At 43.0% G+C, this 14,377-nt stretch overlaps 1 protein-coding gene across 2 annotated transcripts in view; it reads right to left on the bottom strand.

Moving 5' to 3' along the window:
• The window catches only part of RORA (RAR related orphan receptor A), an 807,747-nt gene that overhangs the window by 404,312 nt on the left and 389,058 nt on the right, over positions 1–14,377 (bottom strand). The window contains exon 1 of one of the 2 annotated variants that reach the window (XM_027971773.3): positions 1–14,377. This exon is cut by the window's left edge and continues 19,854 nt beyond it; it is cut by the window's right edge and continues 389,058 nt beyond it. The exons of the other annotated variant lie outside the window; for it this stretch is intronic. The gene's annotated coding sequence lies outside the window, so the exon portion shown is untranslated. 2 annotated transcript variants of the gene reach the window in all.

Raw genomic sequence — 14,377 nt, 5'->3', positions numbered from 1 at the left:
TCAAAGAAGCTCACCTTAGCCTCTTGGGAATCACCACTCAGGAACTGTGGCTTCCTGGGCCTCAGTTTTTTCATCTGTTAAATGGGGATGAAAATGCTAGTTCCTTCACTAATTACTTGCCAGTGCAAGGCTTGAAAATGAGACCTGTGTATATTTCTAAGCAAACTCTTGCTGTTACTTGTATGGCAAGGTATGTTCTGGGCCAGTCTGCTGGTTAGTGGACAGGAACGCCAGACATATGCCTTGAAAGAGAAAGATCAGGTGAAATTTTTTTCTGAGCAAAAAATTGTTGGATTGCAATGCTTGGTCCCTCCCCATCAGATCAGAGAGTTTGATAGGAGTTCATGTATGAAAAGAGACCTGCAAATACGTGCAATGCAAACAGTTCTCATTTCTGGGAGGAATTCCAGAGTAGGACTGGAGTGAAGCAGAGATGGGCAGCAGAAAGGAGAGGGAAAATCCTGGGGAAATGGTATACTCTGCCTGAGTTTCCCTCTGAATTTTCAGATGAGGATGGAAGGGAGGCAGGCAAGAGGTTAAGAAGGAAGGAAGGAATAAAATACACCCACCCCTCCAAAAAAAAGCAAAACCTTAGTTCGGTCAATACACAAGAAATACCAGCAAGGTTGTAAACAGTGCTGAGAATGGAGTGCAGGACTTTTTCAAGGCTTTGGCTGGCTCACAATCCCCTCAGCGTGGTGCTTCTCCGGGTTCCACATCTCAAATGCTCTAATTATACTGTGCAGCAAAAAGAAGGCCTGGTGCTCCTAGATGTGAGTGATTGCTTACTTGCCACAGGAATGTTCTATGCTTTCATAGGCTTCATTCCCTGGCCCCCTGCCTCCCCTTCCCCCACACCGGGCCTGGGAATGAACTGGGCACTATTTTAGATGTCCTCTTTGCAGGAAGATGACAAGCTTGTACTAGGTCTCGCCTCTTACCCAGGCTCTTATTTCTGCCTGAGATACTCTTCTGGCTTCCCTACCTGTTCGTCTTCTGTTCACCTCCAAGGCCAAGTTTAGAGCCTAGCTGGACTCCATTCAACTCAGCTTCTGCCCTGAGTCCCTGTGGAATGAATACTGTTCACCCGCCAGTCTCCTGGCCGCCATGTGGTTGCCTAAAGGTAATAACTTTGTCTTCCTCTTTTATTCACATCTGTATTCTCTACAAGTGGCATAGTGCTTCACAGGTGGGGCTTTGCTTCTCAAAATGTTTATGGTCCAGCAGAATCAGCATTACCTGGAGCTTGTGAGAAGAGTCTCAGGCTCCACCCAGACCTGCTAAATCAGAATCTTCCATTGAACAAGATACCTGGGTAATACTAACATATGGCCATGTTCAAGTTTAAGACACTGGATAGAATGGGGTGGGGAACACTTGATCGGTGATCCTGGAATTTACTTGAGGCAATCAATTATTCCTGATGAAGTTCTCTCTCTTCCAAGAGGACGCAACCAACAGTTAAGGGAGTGCAAACGCTCCAGCCCTTTCTCCTAGCCCATGAACTCTGCAGAACCTGGTGGCCAGTTTCCACGTACCTACCACCTACACCTTCTACTTTCAAAGAAACCACAACCTGGACCTGGAACAGAACTGGATGTGCCAAAAGGCCTGAGGACATTTCGTTGAACTGTGGCTGGCCTGATGGGAAGCTGGCATGACCAGAAATGTTAAGAGTCTTTGCTCTTGGGGTTTCGAGCTTTGAGTCGCAAATTCAATGGTCCGGATCGAGATCAGATGAGTCAGAGAACCATCCAAACCTTTAGCTGGGGACTGAAACTGAATCTGTGTTCTCAAACCATTCTAAATGTGTTCATCACCAGTTAGAGTCTGCTGTACAATCCAATCCAAAAGAGTATAGTTATTTCTCTAACAGTGGATGCATTATTTGCTCATCAATGGAAAGTCTAATTGTAGCATCAAAGGTCAAAAGTTGCAAGAGAAACTTGACACCTTTGAGACTATGCCAAACCTCAAGCTTTCAATAATACGCGCTTTCAAGTCAAACTATCTGAGGAAAATAGAGGCTATATGACGCAAAATCCAGCATAAATACACATGAATTATACTGCCCTTCAAAAATAGTGGAACTGTTCGACAGACTATTAACAGCCTAAGCAGTTGGCCTTCTGCTCCAGGAGATGATAGCCCACCTATGGTTCAAGACATGGCAACCCCTAGTTATGGCTCCGTGAAATATGGAGATATTGATGAAATCCGAAAAGTAAAGCCAAGGCCTTTAGCTTTATCTCTTAAATTCCCCCATTGTGACATGCTACTAAGGACTGTTGTTGTTTAGTCGTTAAGTTGTGTCTGACTCTTGTGACCCCCATGGATTTTATCCTGCCGAGCTCCTCTGGCCATGGGGTTTCCCAGGCAAGAATACTGGAGTGGGTTGCCATTTCCTTCTCCAGGGGAGCTTCTCTCTCCCAGGGATTGAACCTGCTTGGCATGTAGATTCTTTACCAATGGAACCACCAGGGAAGCCCTTATTAAGGATTATTTAACTACAAAATTCTAAAATATCTGCTACATTTATCAAAGCTATTAATTCAATGTACATTTTTGGGGCACTCCCTGTATTCAAGGGGAAGTTTTGGGAATTTAGGATTCAGGCCAGGACTCCCCGCCCTTTTTTATCCATCACTGCCTTTCTCTTTTCAAACATCCAGTGACCAGGTATCAAAAATTGTGCTAGGTTTGGGGCAGGAAATCCTCCTTGAGCCCCTCATGTCCCAACTGGGAGCAAACAGATTCATCAGCCAATAATGTAGAGGGAAAAATCCTTTAAGAATGATGAGCGCAGTCCTTAGGGATATCCTTAACAATCATGCTCCAGCTTTGAGTCCCTGAAAAAAGACTTTCAGTTGTAACTGAGAATGCCAACAATAAATCTAGATCCCAAAGACACCATCCCACAATGCTGCATCCTTACTGGAATTGAAAATTTGTGAGGAAATCACATGTACATCAGAGCTGATAAAGAGGCCAACTATTCATAACAAAGGTAGCTTAATGCCAATCACACAGCTCAGAAATATGTGGTGATGGTGATTTGTCACTAAGTCATGTCTGACTCTTGCGACCCCATGGACTGTAGCCTGCCAGGTTCCTCTGTCCATGGTCTTTCCCAGGCAAGAATACCAAAGTGGGTTGCCATGCCCTCCTCCAGGGGATCTTCCTGACCCATGGAAAGAATGTATGCCTCCTGCATTGCAGACAGGCAGATTCTTTACCGACAAGCAACCAACGAAGCCCCAATTTCCCTCTTAGTTTTTGTAAATCAACTCCCAGTAGAGGAGCTGGGTATGTTTGTAGACTCAATCACCTACATTGGTAAGCCACCTTTCTAGTGAAGAGCACTTTCATAAGTGTTTATTCATCTGGCCCTCAGAGTCACCCTGAGTAGCTGATGCCTTGCTATAATGTGACCTGGCTAGTATGTGCAGGGTTGAGATGAGAACTCTCTTATGCCATGCTCCCAGGCAACAAAAGGCAGCTATTCCTCACTTAAAAAGTGTTAGAAATCTTTTTTCTTTAATTCCTAGGAATGGATCATTTCTCTAAACTGCCTTCTGTTTTATATAATTTGACAGCATGCATCATGGTGTTTTAGACTCTCCACAGTCTAGTAGCCCTGCAGAAGGAAATGGCAATCAGATTTACGGGGACAGAAGGATCTAGAGGAATTCTAGGTCTCTGAGCTCTCCTCAACAGGTACCCTAAGCTGCCCTAAAAACAGTTCCATAGTTTTAGGATGGGAAAGATAATAATTCATGGAGATGGTTAATTTTAAATTATTTTCACTCTAGATTTTATCTTGGTTCCAGTTGGTGACTATCCCAGCTGCCATTAACATGGAAAGTGACCAGCCCAGAGAGACAGGAACTGAGCATTTTATGAATATCTTTTGTGTACAAATAGTTAACCTCTTTGGGAATTTTCTAAGCCTGTGGACTCTCCATTATTCAAAGGCAGCATTTGATTTTTACTCTCCCTGAGGTTCCCCGCTATGGGTCCTGGCATTCCTCTTCCCTGTAAAGGTCAGGATAAGAGAGAAGAGGGAAAAGTAGAGAGACATTCAAAACTGTTTATCTGGGACTTCAGTGGCAGTCCAGTGGTCAGGACTTCTCACTTCTACTGCAGGGAGCATGGGTTAAATTCCTAGTCACAGAATTAAGATCCCACACGCCACACGGCACAGCCAAAACAGAACAAACAGAAAAGCCTCCAAGCTATTTATCTGTTAACATTAACAATGCGATGTATACATTGGCAAAGAAAAGTGGCCAAGAGAAAGCAAAACTAATAACAGACAAGAAAGCCAATTTTCCAATAGGGAGTGAGATTTGCTTCAGAGGACAAGGATCTCTCAGACCCACAGTCTTAAGGACCAACACACTGTGGGAGGAGGGCACTGTAGAAAAATGTTGAAAGCGATATGGCAGGCACCACTGGAGTTGAAACTGCATCCTCTCCCACCAAAGAAACACAAGCCACTGACAGGAACCAAGTGGAGAGTGACAGGCATGTTTTGCAGTAGCAGAAGAAACAAGAAGAGGCACTTGTATGAGTTTTCATGTTATTTTAGTGAAGTCACAACAGGACAGCTTCTCTTCTGCAAGCTTGCCCAGAATAGCTTTTTAAAGGGGAGTGCATGAACTGTATGAGTTTGCTACTAGATTCTGAGGTCAAAACCTTAATTAGAGTCACGACTATATTATACATCTGTTTGTGTAACTGTTCAATTAGGAGTGTAATAGCTGGGACAGAGATCTTAATGAGCTTCTAGTGTCGTGATGCCTCAAGACTGCCCTTTTTTTTTTTGGTTATTGTTATTATTAAGCATTCATACAGGCTTTTTCCACTCTGCAGTCCAATTATTCTGCTTCTCCCTTCAGACAGCTTTTAGTGCAAGGCCAAGTTTTTGTAGGTTGATGACTGTGCATTAATGACAGCTTTCCCCTCGTCGTCTTCATGGTGAGTTTGTCAACAGCTCCTTGGATCTACCCTTTGGTCAATGGAAACCTCTGGGAACGTTGGGTCATAGGGTGAATTTTCTTTGAGAAAATTGGTTCAGAAAGACCAAGTGACTCCCTGATATGGTACAGACAGTGACAGAACCAGGGCTGAGATCTGACTCGCCATGAGCAAAACAATCAAAACACAGGTACGCATTGCAGTGAGGTCATCTTATGGCTACAATATAGGCAAGTAACCCAAAGGGATAATTTATCAAAAAAAAAAAAAAAAAAAGCAGCAGAATTCCCTTCCAAAGACGTTGTTTTGTTGGTCTTAACTCAATAGGTGTCAATACTGAATTTTTCTCTCCTCTTCACTACTTAGACTTGAGAACAGTTAAAGAGGATAGTTACATTCTGAGTTAAACAAAAGCAGCAGCACTCAAACATATGCTGATTTAAGCAAATACGGTCTATGAAATCTGTACTCATTAAACTTCACAGATGGGGATGAGGTTGTTTTTGTTTGTTTTAGCAAATGGTTCTCTGCCTCAGTTTCCTTATATGTAAAACTGGCATAATAAGGGCAACTTCATTCCTGGATTACTGGGAAGATTAAATAAAATAATATAGTTAAACTGTTTAAGATACCTGGCACTCAGTCGCAATCAATGTGAGTCCCTTTTGTTTTCTTCTTTTCATTTTCACAAAAGGATAGCCAGAAGATTCTGCATGCCAGCCAATCAGAATCAGTTTTGTATTTGTAGGAGGAGGTAGAGAGAAATGGGTGGCAAGCTAGGGGTGGTGCATGTGCTACTATTTTCAGATGGTTTAAAAGAAAAAAAATTTATACCAGAGTTTGTGAAGATGACTGTTGAGAAAAAAACAATGATCCTATTATAAGTTAATAAAGCAATTCATTTATGATGGGTTATTCAGTGCTTGAAGAATGAATTTCTCTCAACTATTCTCTTCAAAATCCATTTATTGCCCAAGATAAATTGAAGGATAGTGTCACATTTTGAAAAATGTTATTTTATTGGCCATAATTTTTCACGGTTCCAATGGGGACCTGGTGACAGCCCAACACAGCAAGTGTCCTTCATGTTGCCAACCTTTCTTTTTCTATAAAGCTGAATTGTCCTGGGACCACTCAAAATGTGATTTATTTGTCCCTGGGCCAGTAGAAGGTTCCATGTAGGTGAAAATGGATGTTTGGATAGTCGGAGAGAAATGGAATTGAGACCCGCAGGTTGATTTACTCAGTGGAAAGAGGTAAGTAACTTAGGAACATCAGACCACTCCACATTCTGACTACCTGGAGTTCTGAATGATCCATGTGCCTTGGAGATACACATGGACTTATATGTGATCTATCAGGAAGGAAGGAAGCAGGGGCACAATAAGAGCATCCTGGTGCTAGGCCTTGTACTTGTATTTGGTATACATTTACTCACTCATTAATTGCAACAGTCTAGTGAAGCCTAGGGTTACTGAGGCTAGAACATGTGTTCAAAGTCACAGACTGTCAAGTACCGCCAGCACAGGGTTTGTCCCAAATTCGGGCTCATTCAAAACGATCATTATACTAAGTGAAGATAGAAAAAGAACAACAAATATCATATGATATCTCTTAAAGGTAGAATCTAAAGTAGGACACGAATGAACTTATCTAGGATACAGAAGCAGACTCAGAGACATAGAGAACAGATCTGTGGTTGCCAAAGGGGGTAGGAATAGTGGAGGGATGGATTAGGAGTTTGGAATTAGCAGTGCAAACCACTGTACATAGAATGGATAAACAACAAGGCCCTGCTGTATAGCACAAGGAATTGTATTCATTATTCTGTGATAAGAACCTCCTCGGTGGCTCAGTGGTAAAGAATCCAGCTGCCAAAGTAGGAGGGATGGGTTTGATCCCCGATCCAGGATGATCCCACATGCCACAGAGCATCTGAGCCAGTTCACCACATTTATTTAGCCTGTGCTCTAGAGCCCAGGATCAGCAACTACGGAGCCCACACGCCCTAGAGCCTGCGCTTTGCAACAGAAGAAGCCGCTGCAACGAGAAGCCTGCACACCCTAACTAGAGAGTAGCCCCTACTCGCCACAGCTAGAGGAAAGCGCTCACAGCAATGAAGACCCAGCACAGCCAAACATAAATAAATAAACGAAGTATTTTTAAAAAATCCTATGATAAACTACCATGGAAAAGAATATGAAAAATAGAGTATATATGTATAACTGAGTCGCTCTGCTGTACATCCAAAATTAACACATCATAAATCAACTATACTTCAATAAAATAAATTATTTTAAAAAAGGACCCACGATGCTACCATTACTGTGGACACTTTGCCTCATCTCATCCCTTCCTTTGGGAACTATATGAGGCATCCACTTTCACAATGAATTTGCTGTTGTGGGGAGAAAACAAGAGGCTAGAGAAACTCAGGATAAAATGAATGGAGGTATGTTTCAATCTTAGTTTTGCCACTGCCTGGTCCAGTGCTTTTTCCGCCACACTTCGGTCTCAGAGATGAGGAAGGAAGATGTCAGACAGACCTGATGAACCCTGCACAGGGCTAGTTGTCAGAGAAACTGGGTTCCAGCCAGTCTGTAAAGGTGCAACCTGGCCCTCCACTTCCTCACACCTCTGTTTCCTCACCTGTCAAGTGAGGAGGTTGAATGAGATGATTTCCAAGGTCTCTTTCAGCTGGAATATCCTATTATTCTATTATCTTTGTGCTCTGATAAATAGAAGCTGGTAGCCCTGGGCTTATGAATATTAACTGGGGCAAACAAGTGAAATTACTTTATGAAAAGAGAGCTGTGATTGCTGCTTGGAGCCAAATTCGCCTTAGGAGACTCACTCTAAGCATTGGTAATGGGATTTCTGATGGCTCCTTGGCCACAGCCTACAAATGCCCTGCAGTTTCACTTCCCAGTTGGTGCCAAGGGTGAGTATCCTCCATGGACACATGAAAGTGAAGCACAACACAGTTTAAGTAAAGAAATAAATCAGCCACGTTCAGCCTGACTCATCTTGCATCCATCTTCTTCCCAATGCTTGTTCAGTCCAGCTCAGTGCAAAGGCCAATCCACCGCATCCCTTTAAGGCTCAGTCCTCAGTGATAAGTTGTCTTTCTGAACCTTAAGAGATTCCGGCTCTCTACACTCTAAACATTTATAGTCTAGGACTCAGACATCTCTATATGTTTGAAAATCTGAGATTTATAATGAAGATCCTTCTTGACATAGATAATATTTCATGTTTTTGGACGGGGTCAGGGGGAGGGGTGAGGTGAAATGGACTAAAGGCCACAGGCTACACACATGACCTTTATTGCCCTGTTTGTCACATTTATTTCAATATTCTCTCTTGGGTTTTAACAAAGGATGCTGCAAAAATGACCACATGAAGTATATTAACGCATATCCTATAGAAATTCTGCTGAGAAGTTGTCAGTTCTCTCAGTGCTTCCTAGGTGAAATCCTAGGAGCTAGATTTCTTTCACTATTTAATTTCAGGAATACAATTGGGATACAATGCTATATCAGTTCAATGATTATTTTGTTAATAAACTGGGATACAATTGAGATACAATACTATCCCAATTCAATGATTATTTTGTTAATAAAAGTTGTGAATTGACAAGAGTGTCTCTCCTTTTGTTTTGGTTGCCAAGAAGTCCAGGTCAAACAGGAAATGAATTGGAATCATCTTTTTTGTTCCATGTGATCTGTATGGTATATTCTTAACTTGGTCATGATAGCTTTCAGTTTTATTTGTACTAGCTCTGATTTCTTTTATGTTTTGCCACAGCTGTGTATCAGGAGTTTCCTCTTCCTAAGTTTTCAATATTCCCTAAAGTGAGGTAAAATATAAATAAATAGATAAATAAAACCCACTGCTTCTTTGAGTCTGAAATGCGAGCATCATGCCTGAAATTCAGCAAATACATACTGCTTGATTTATGGGGAGACACAGCTCATAAAAAGTACTTTCTGAGAGACAGAGCTGCTTAGAGAAGAGATGCATGGTTCCTGTCACTGAAGGGTAAGTGCTTCAGCCAGCTTACTGAGCTCCAGTATCTATCTATAAGATGGGAATAATAATATCTCCCTTTGAGGTTGTTGTGAACAGCATATGAATCAGTGCATGTCAAGCACTCTAGCTCTTAGCACAGTGTCTGACACATACAGCGAGCCCTTGAAAAGAGCAGCAGTTATTATTAAAGAGGACTCATGCACCAAAAGCCATTTTATTAGCCTACGTTCACTTCCAAACCCAACCGTTCTGTTGGGTTAGCAAGCTTGCAGTCATCAGAAGAAGCTTAGACATGGAGTCACGGACCAACCCTGCCAGTGTGACTAGTGTGAGGATTTCCACAGCAGATGAGGGGCTGGAGGAGGGGCTGGATGAAGTACTTTTAGGCTTCTTTCCAATCCAAAGTTCATGATACTCAGATTTCAAATCTGTTCATTCAGAGGCAGTGTAAGGGCATTGGGAAAAGAAAAAAAAAGGATTCTGGGGTCATTTTATAAGGCATTCTTTCTTCTTTCATGTGTAAATTTCATTTGGGACCTTATCAGTTGGATATGAAAGCATTTTCCAGGGAAAAATACCCAGGAAGAAAAGAGTGGAGGAAACGTCGGACAGTGCTTCATGCCTTGCTGTCTAACTGTAAGGGAAGAGCTGTTTTCTCCGTGGCCTGCCACATACAGGCTGGCAACCTGATTATTTCTGGGAAGGCACAGACCCCACACTTCAACCTATGAAGCCGTCTGGATGCACGCCGAGCATGATGGACATTCCAATTTCATTACTGCCAACCTCACACTGCATCGCCCCATTATGCAACCCCGTTATTGTACAGTCAAAGTTTCCCCCACTATGTGAAAGTAGTGTTCCTATGAAACCTTTAGAAAACTGAAATGATGTACAGCGAAGAAGCAATCACCTTAGGACGCATCTTGCTAATGGGTAGGGAAAATAAACCAAGGGAAAGCACAGATGCTCACAGCTAGAGGCTATGGCAGTCTGATGCTAAGATGCTGAGCATGCACGTGTGCATCCTCAGTTATGTCCTGTGGACTGTGTAGCCCATCAGACTCTCCTGTCCATGTAGTTTTCCAGGCAAGAATACTGGAGCAGGTTGCCATTTCCTTCTCTAGGGGATCTTCCCAACCCTGGGATCGAACCCACATCTCTGTGTCTCCTGCATTGGCAGGTGGGTTCTTTACCAGCTGAGCCACCAGGGGAAGCCCAAGATGCTGAGTATAGTTCCTGGGGAAGGAGCTTAGTGGGGCCACCCTTGGTGCTCAGGGGTACACACTACCTCTGTAAGATCCACTGCAAAACCAACACGGAACATACTTTTTCACTTTTCGCCCTTTTCTCTAATAGTGAAAATCCTCTTTGGATTTTTTTCTGCTGAATTTTTGAAAAGCAGGGGATACCTGATTTTGATGGTGGTGTCCTTCAGAAAATGTACCACATCTAAGAAAAATAACTCAAATGCTCAGTTCCCAGCATTTTGGCTGAAATGACCATGAAATGGCAGGGTCCCAACACAACCATGGTAACCATTTCCCACTGACCTTTGTCTAAGAAGTTGTCAGGTAGCTGAATGGGGGAGAATGAATTGATGGGGAATTCTCCGGAGATGCAAAAGCCAGGCGCTGATTTCATGATTTTAAAGATAGGTTTTTCTTTTCCGTGAAAAGCCCAGAAGGAGTGTCTGTTTTAGAGGTTGGAACTATAGGGGTCATCCTAGTAGCGCACAATGTAGATGGTCCAAGTGTACCTGCATCTAAACGGGCAAGAAATGGCAATCCCAGGAATGAAGGATGGCTTTGAATTTCACACTCCTTGCTCAGTCAGTCCTTTGGTTGGAAACAGGACTGGCAATTTCTTGTTGGTAGAGCTTCTTGAAATATGAATGGGCAGATCTGATGACAAACCTTGTCCAACCACATGATAGGTGCTATAAATATTTGTTAAAAGTCTCAAACTACTTCACCTGATCCAGGTTAGGGCTCTCCAAAGCTCTTATAAAGCAGATTCTCCCGTCTTCAGATGGAGGTAAGAGAGGCTGGGAATAAATCTCAAAGGATAAGCAGGAAACTCTTAGTTACCCCTCTCTTTGAAAACCCACAAAATGGATAAGAAATTGCATAGGTGAGCCTGACCCATGGAGAGCGCTGGTCCTGACAGCATATCATCCTCCCCTGGGTCCCTCTGGCTTTTGAGTGTGTTGTCTTTCCACCCCCTCCTTCCGTGTTCCCCTCCCCACAACCTGGAGAGTGGAGACAACTCAGCTAGGCCACAGTGTTGGACTCAGAGCTCTGAGTCATGGCAAGACAAAATGACTTTAGGACACTCTATCATTCTTCCTCGGCCTATTTATTTTTTCTTACCTGCTGCTGAACACTCATCATGGTTGATTAGGCCAAAGAAAAGATCTCTCGGAAGTGATTTTTGCAACTATGGCATTAGAATTCAATCAGACCTCTGGCCAGGATTTCTTATTATTCATGATTTCACTCATAAGGTGATGAGTAAGGCTAGGGTTATTCTGTTATCAGCAGAACTGGCTACAGAAACCAGGTGCTATTTAGTGAGATATTTATTGAATGGCTGTTATGTGCCAAGCAGTATGCTAAGCACTGTGGGGATATACAAAGGTGAGTTAAACATAAATCCTGTGCGCAAATTAATTGTACTAAATGAGGAGGAATTAGCTGCCTACTTATATAACTGGAGAGGGAAGTGCATCTAAGATCCACAGGCAGAGACCTGGGGGATGTTAGAGGAGGCAATGATGAGTGTTTTCTTTACAGGGATCCCCAGCTTGCATAAAAGAGGGAGCTCAGATGCTGGTCCTTGATGAATCAAAAGAACCTGGCCATGGGACGTGGGAAGGTGGTGGTGGTGGTGGTGCAGTGGCAGCAATTATGGGAGCAGAGGGATCTTCTGCCAGGAAATGTCAGTGTCCCAAAGGTGAAAAATATTCTTTCCTGCTGCATGAGGCAGGCAGTTGATGACTGTGTGTGTGGTAATGCTCGAACACTTTTGCTTAGAGACCTGCCAGTTGTCACAAAAGCATAAGACCTGGCAATGACCTGAGTTTCCTCCTCCTCACTGAGTGTTCTGGTTCTCAGTAGTCACCTGCATGCTGTGCTCCCTCAGTCCTCATCCTCACTAGTCAGAGATGCATCATCGATACAGCAAATTATCTGTCCCTGAGACGGTAGAACACGCCTGACTCTGACCCTCGTGGGAGACACAGCCTCATGTCACTCTTTTCTAAGACAATCAATGTGCTCTTCTGCCAAGAAGTATTTTTTGAACAATTTCCTAACTCTTTCAGTTACTCCATCAGTCCTGTCATAAGACACACCTGACTTGTTTGTCAGAAAATATGAGACGCAGAGACTCTACTAGCCTGTGGAAATACAGCCAGCCCCTTTCTACTCCAAAGTGAGAACTTTTGGAAGTGGCACATCAGAAGAAGCCTGGGAAGTGGTAATTAGAAGGGGCTCCAGCTCACAACAGGTCTAGGGAAGAAGACGGTTGGAGAGATTCAGGCAACAGACGTTGGGCATATTTTCCCAAATTACATTCCTGCTGCAGATCAAAGATTTTTTTTTTTATCAACCACACCAAAGCATACGTTTGGAGGCCAAACTCTTCAAGGCACTTAAGAAGTATTTGGTAACTTTCCTGTTAAATTTGGAGTTCAGCTTACAAGCCCAAGTTGTACTACGTGACCTAGCAAACAAAGCATTGCTTATGGGACTAGAAGCCTGCATCTACATAAGGTTTGAAGTATTTTATGAGCACCACCTGTTTCAAGAGGTCATGGCTAGCCAAACCTATAATACCTGCCATATCACCATGTCAGATTTTGACTCATCCAATTTTTGTCTGCCTTGCTGAAACCATTCTGCCTAGGAAAGTTCACGAAGGGAATGTAGCACCTACATCGCAAAGGTATTACTACATAAAAAGGATAACCTCGTCCTTCTATAGAAGTGTCTCTCTTCAGTTTCACCAGGTTTAAAGCCTCTTATGCAGAATAGTCAGTTTCCATAAACCACAATCACATATAATTAAAAATATTAAGGATGCAATGAAGTAAATAAATGTATAAGTGCAATGAGATACCCTATATTGGATCCTGGAATAGAAAAGGACATTAAAAAACAAAGAAATTCAAATCAAGTCTGGACTTTGGTTAAATAGTAATATGCCAGTGTTAATTTCTGAATTTTAACAAGTGAATCATTATTATGATGTTAACAATAGAGGAAACTAGATGAAGGGATACAGGAACTCTCTGCAGCTCTGTGTAAATCTAAAATTATTCTAAAATGAACAGTTTATTACAAAACTTGAAGGATGAACTTATACTTTGGAGAATAAGTCAGTGGCTCTAAGGGAATCTCTCAAGCAAGTGTGTGTGCCAGAGCAGAGAGAAACCCAGCTTGGGAGATAGGGACTCTGTGTCAAAGGCTCAGGAATACCTATAATTAGTGAGGACCCTGGATCAGCCATGTAATCTCCTGTAGCAGTCACCTCTGAGAGGTTCTGCATCTGCCACAGGAGCATTATGAGGACCAAATGCAATGATGCTTCAGAGAATTCACTGAAAACCTAAAACCACAACAGACTGGAAAGGTAGTCTGAACAAGCCACTGTGCAACATTTAGAGACACGATGGGAAAGCGTATAGAGAGGAAATTGTTTGATCTCAACTCTGGAAGCTGTACAAGAGCAAGTTTTCAAATGGTCCCCAAGAGAAGACACCAGAGCGGCTTCAAGGCGCACAGAGGGGATTCAGCGGCCAAGGGCAAAGCAGGGCAGCGACAGCAGCAAAGGTTTTCTTTACCAGCTCCTAGAAGCTCTGAGAATCCAGAGTGAAATCACCCCACTATCTAGTGATGAAAGAGGTGGTTCCTTCACAGGCAGAGGGACTCCTGCTGCCCCAAACTCTAGCAGCACTGCTTGCTGAATTGTCATTCCAACAAGTCAGTTCATTCCCTCTGGCAGGACATCCAGTCATTCTTTCAGGGTGCCCCCCACCTAGACTGTCAAGTGCAACTGCTTAGCAAGACCCGAAGGTCCTTCTCCCCTGCTCGTCTCCTGTTCTCTCCTCACACCCAGCCATTATCTCCCATTTGCTGTTTCTCAAGGGTTCAATGCGATATGCCCTTCACCTGCTATCCTTTTCCCTGGAATGCCCTTCTCCACTTTCTCATAAGAATACCCTTCATCTTTTCTTTCTTTTCCATCTTTCATAATCCTTTATTTGTGGTCTCCTAAGCTTTTCCATTTTCCTATTTCAGGTTTCACATCAAGTGTCAAGTCCTAAAAGTTTCTTCTCTGATTTTCCCCCTCCTCCAACGTC

This window comes from Ovis aries, chromosome 7 (genome assembly GCF_016772045.2).
Source record: "Ovis aries strain OAR_USU_Benz2616 breed Rambouillet chromosome 7, ARS-UI_Ramb_v3.0, whole genome shotgun sequence".
Classification (NCBI taxonomy): Eukaryota; Metazoa; Chordata; class Mammalia; order Artiodactyla; family Bovidae; genus Ovis; species Ovis aries.
This window is presented reverse-complemented; position numbering and strand designations above follow the sequence as displayed.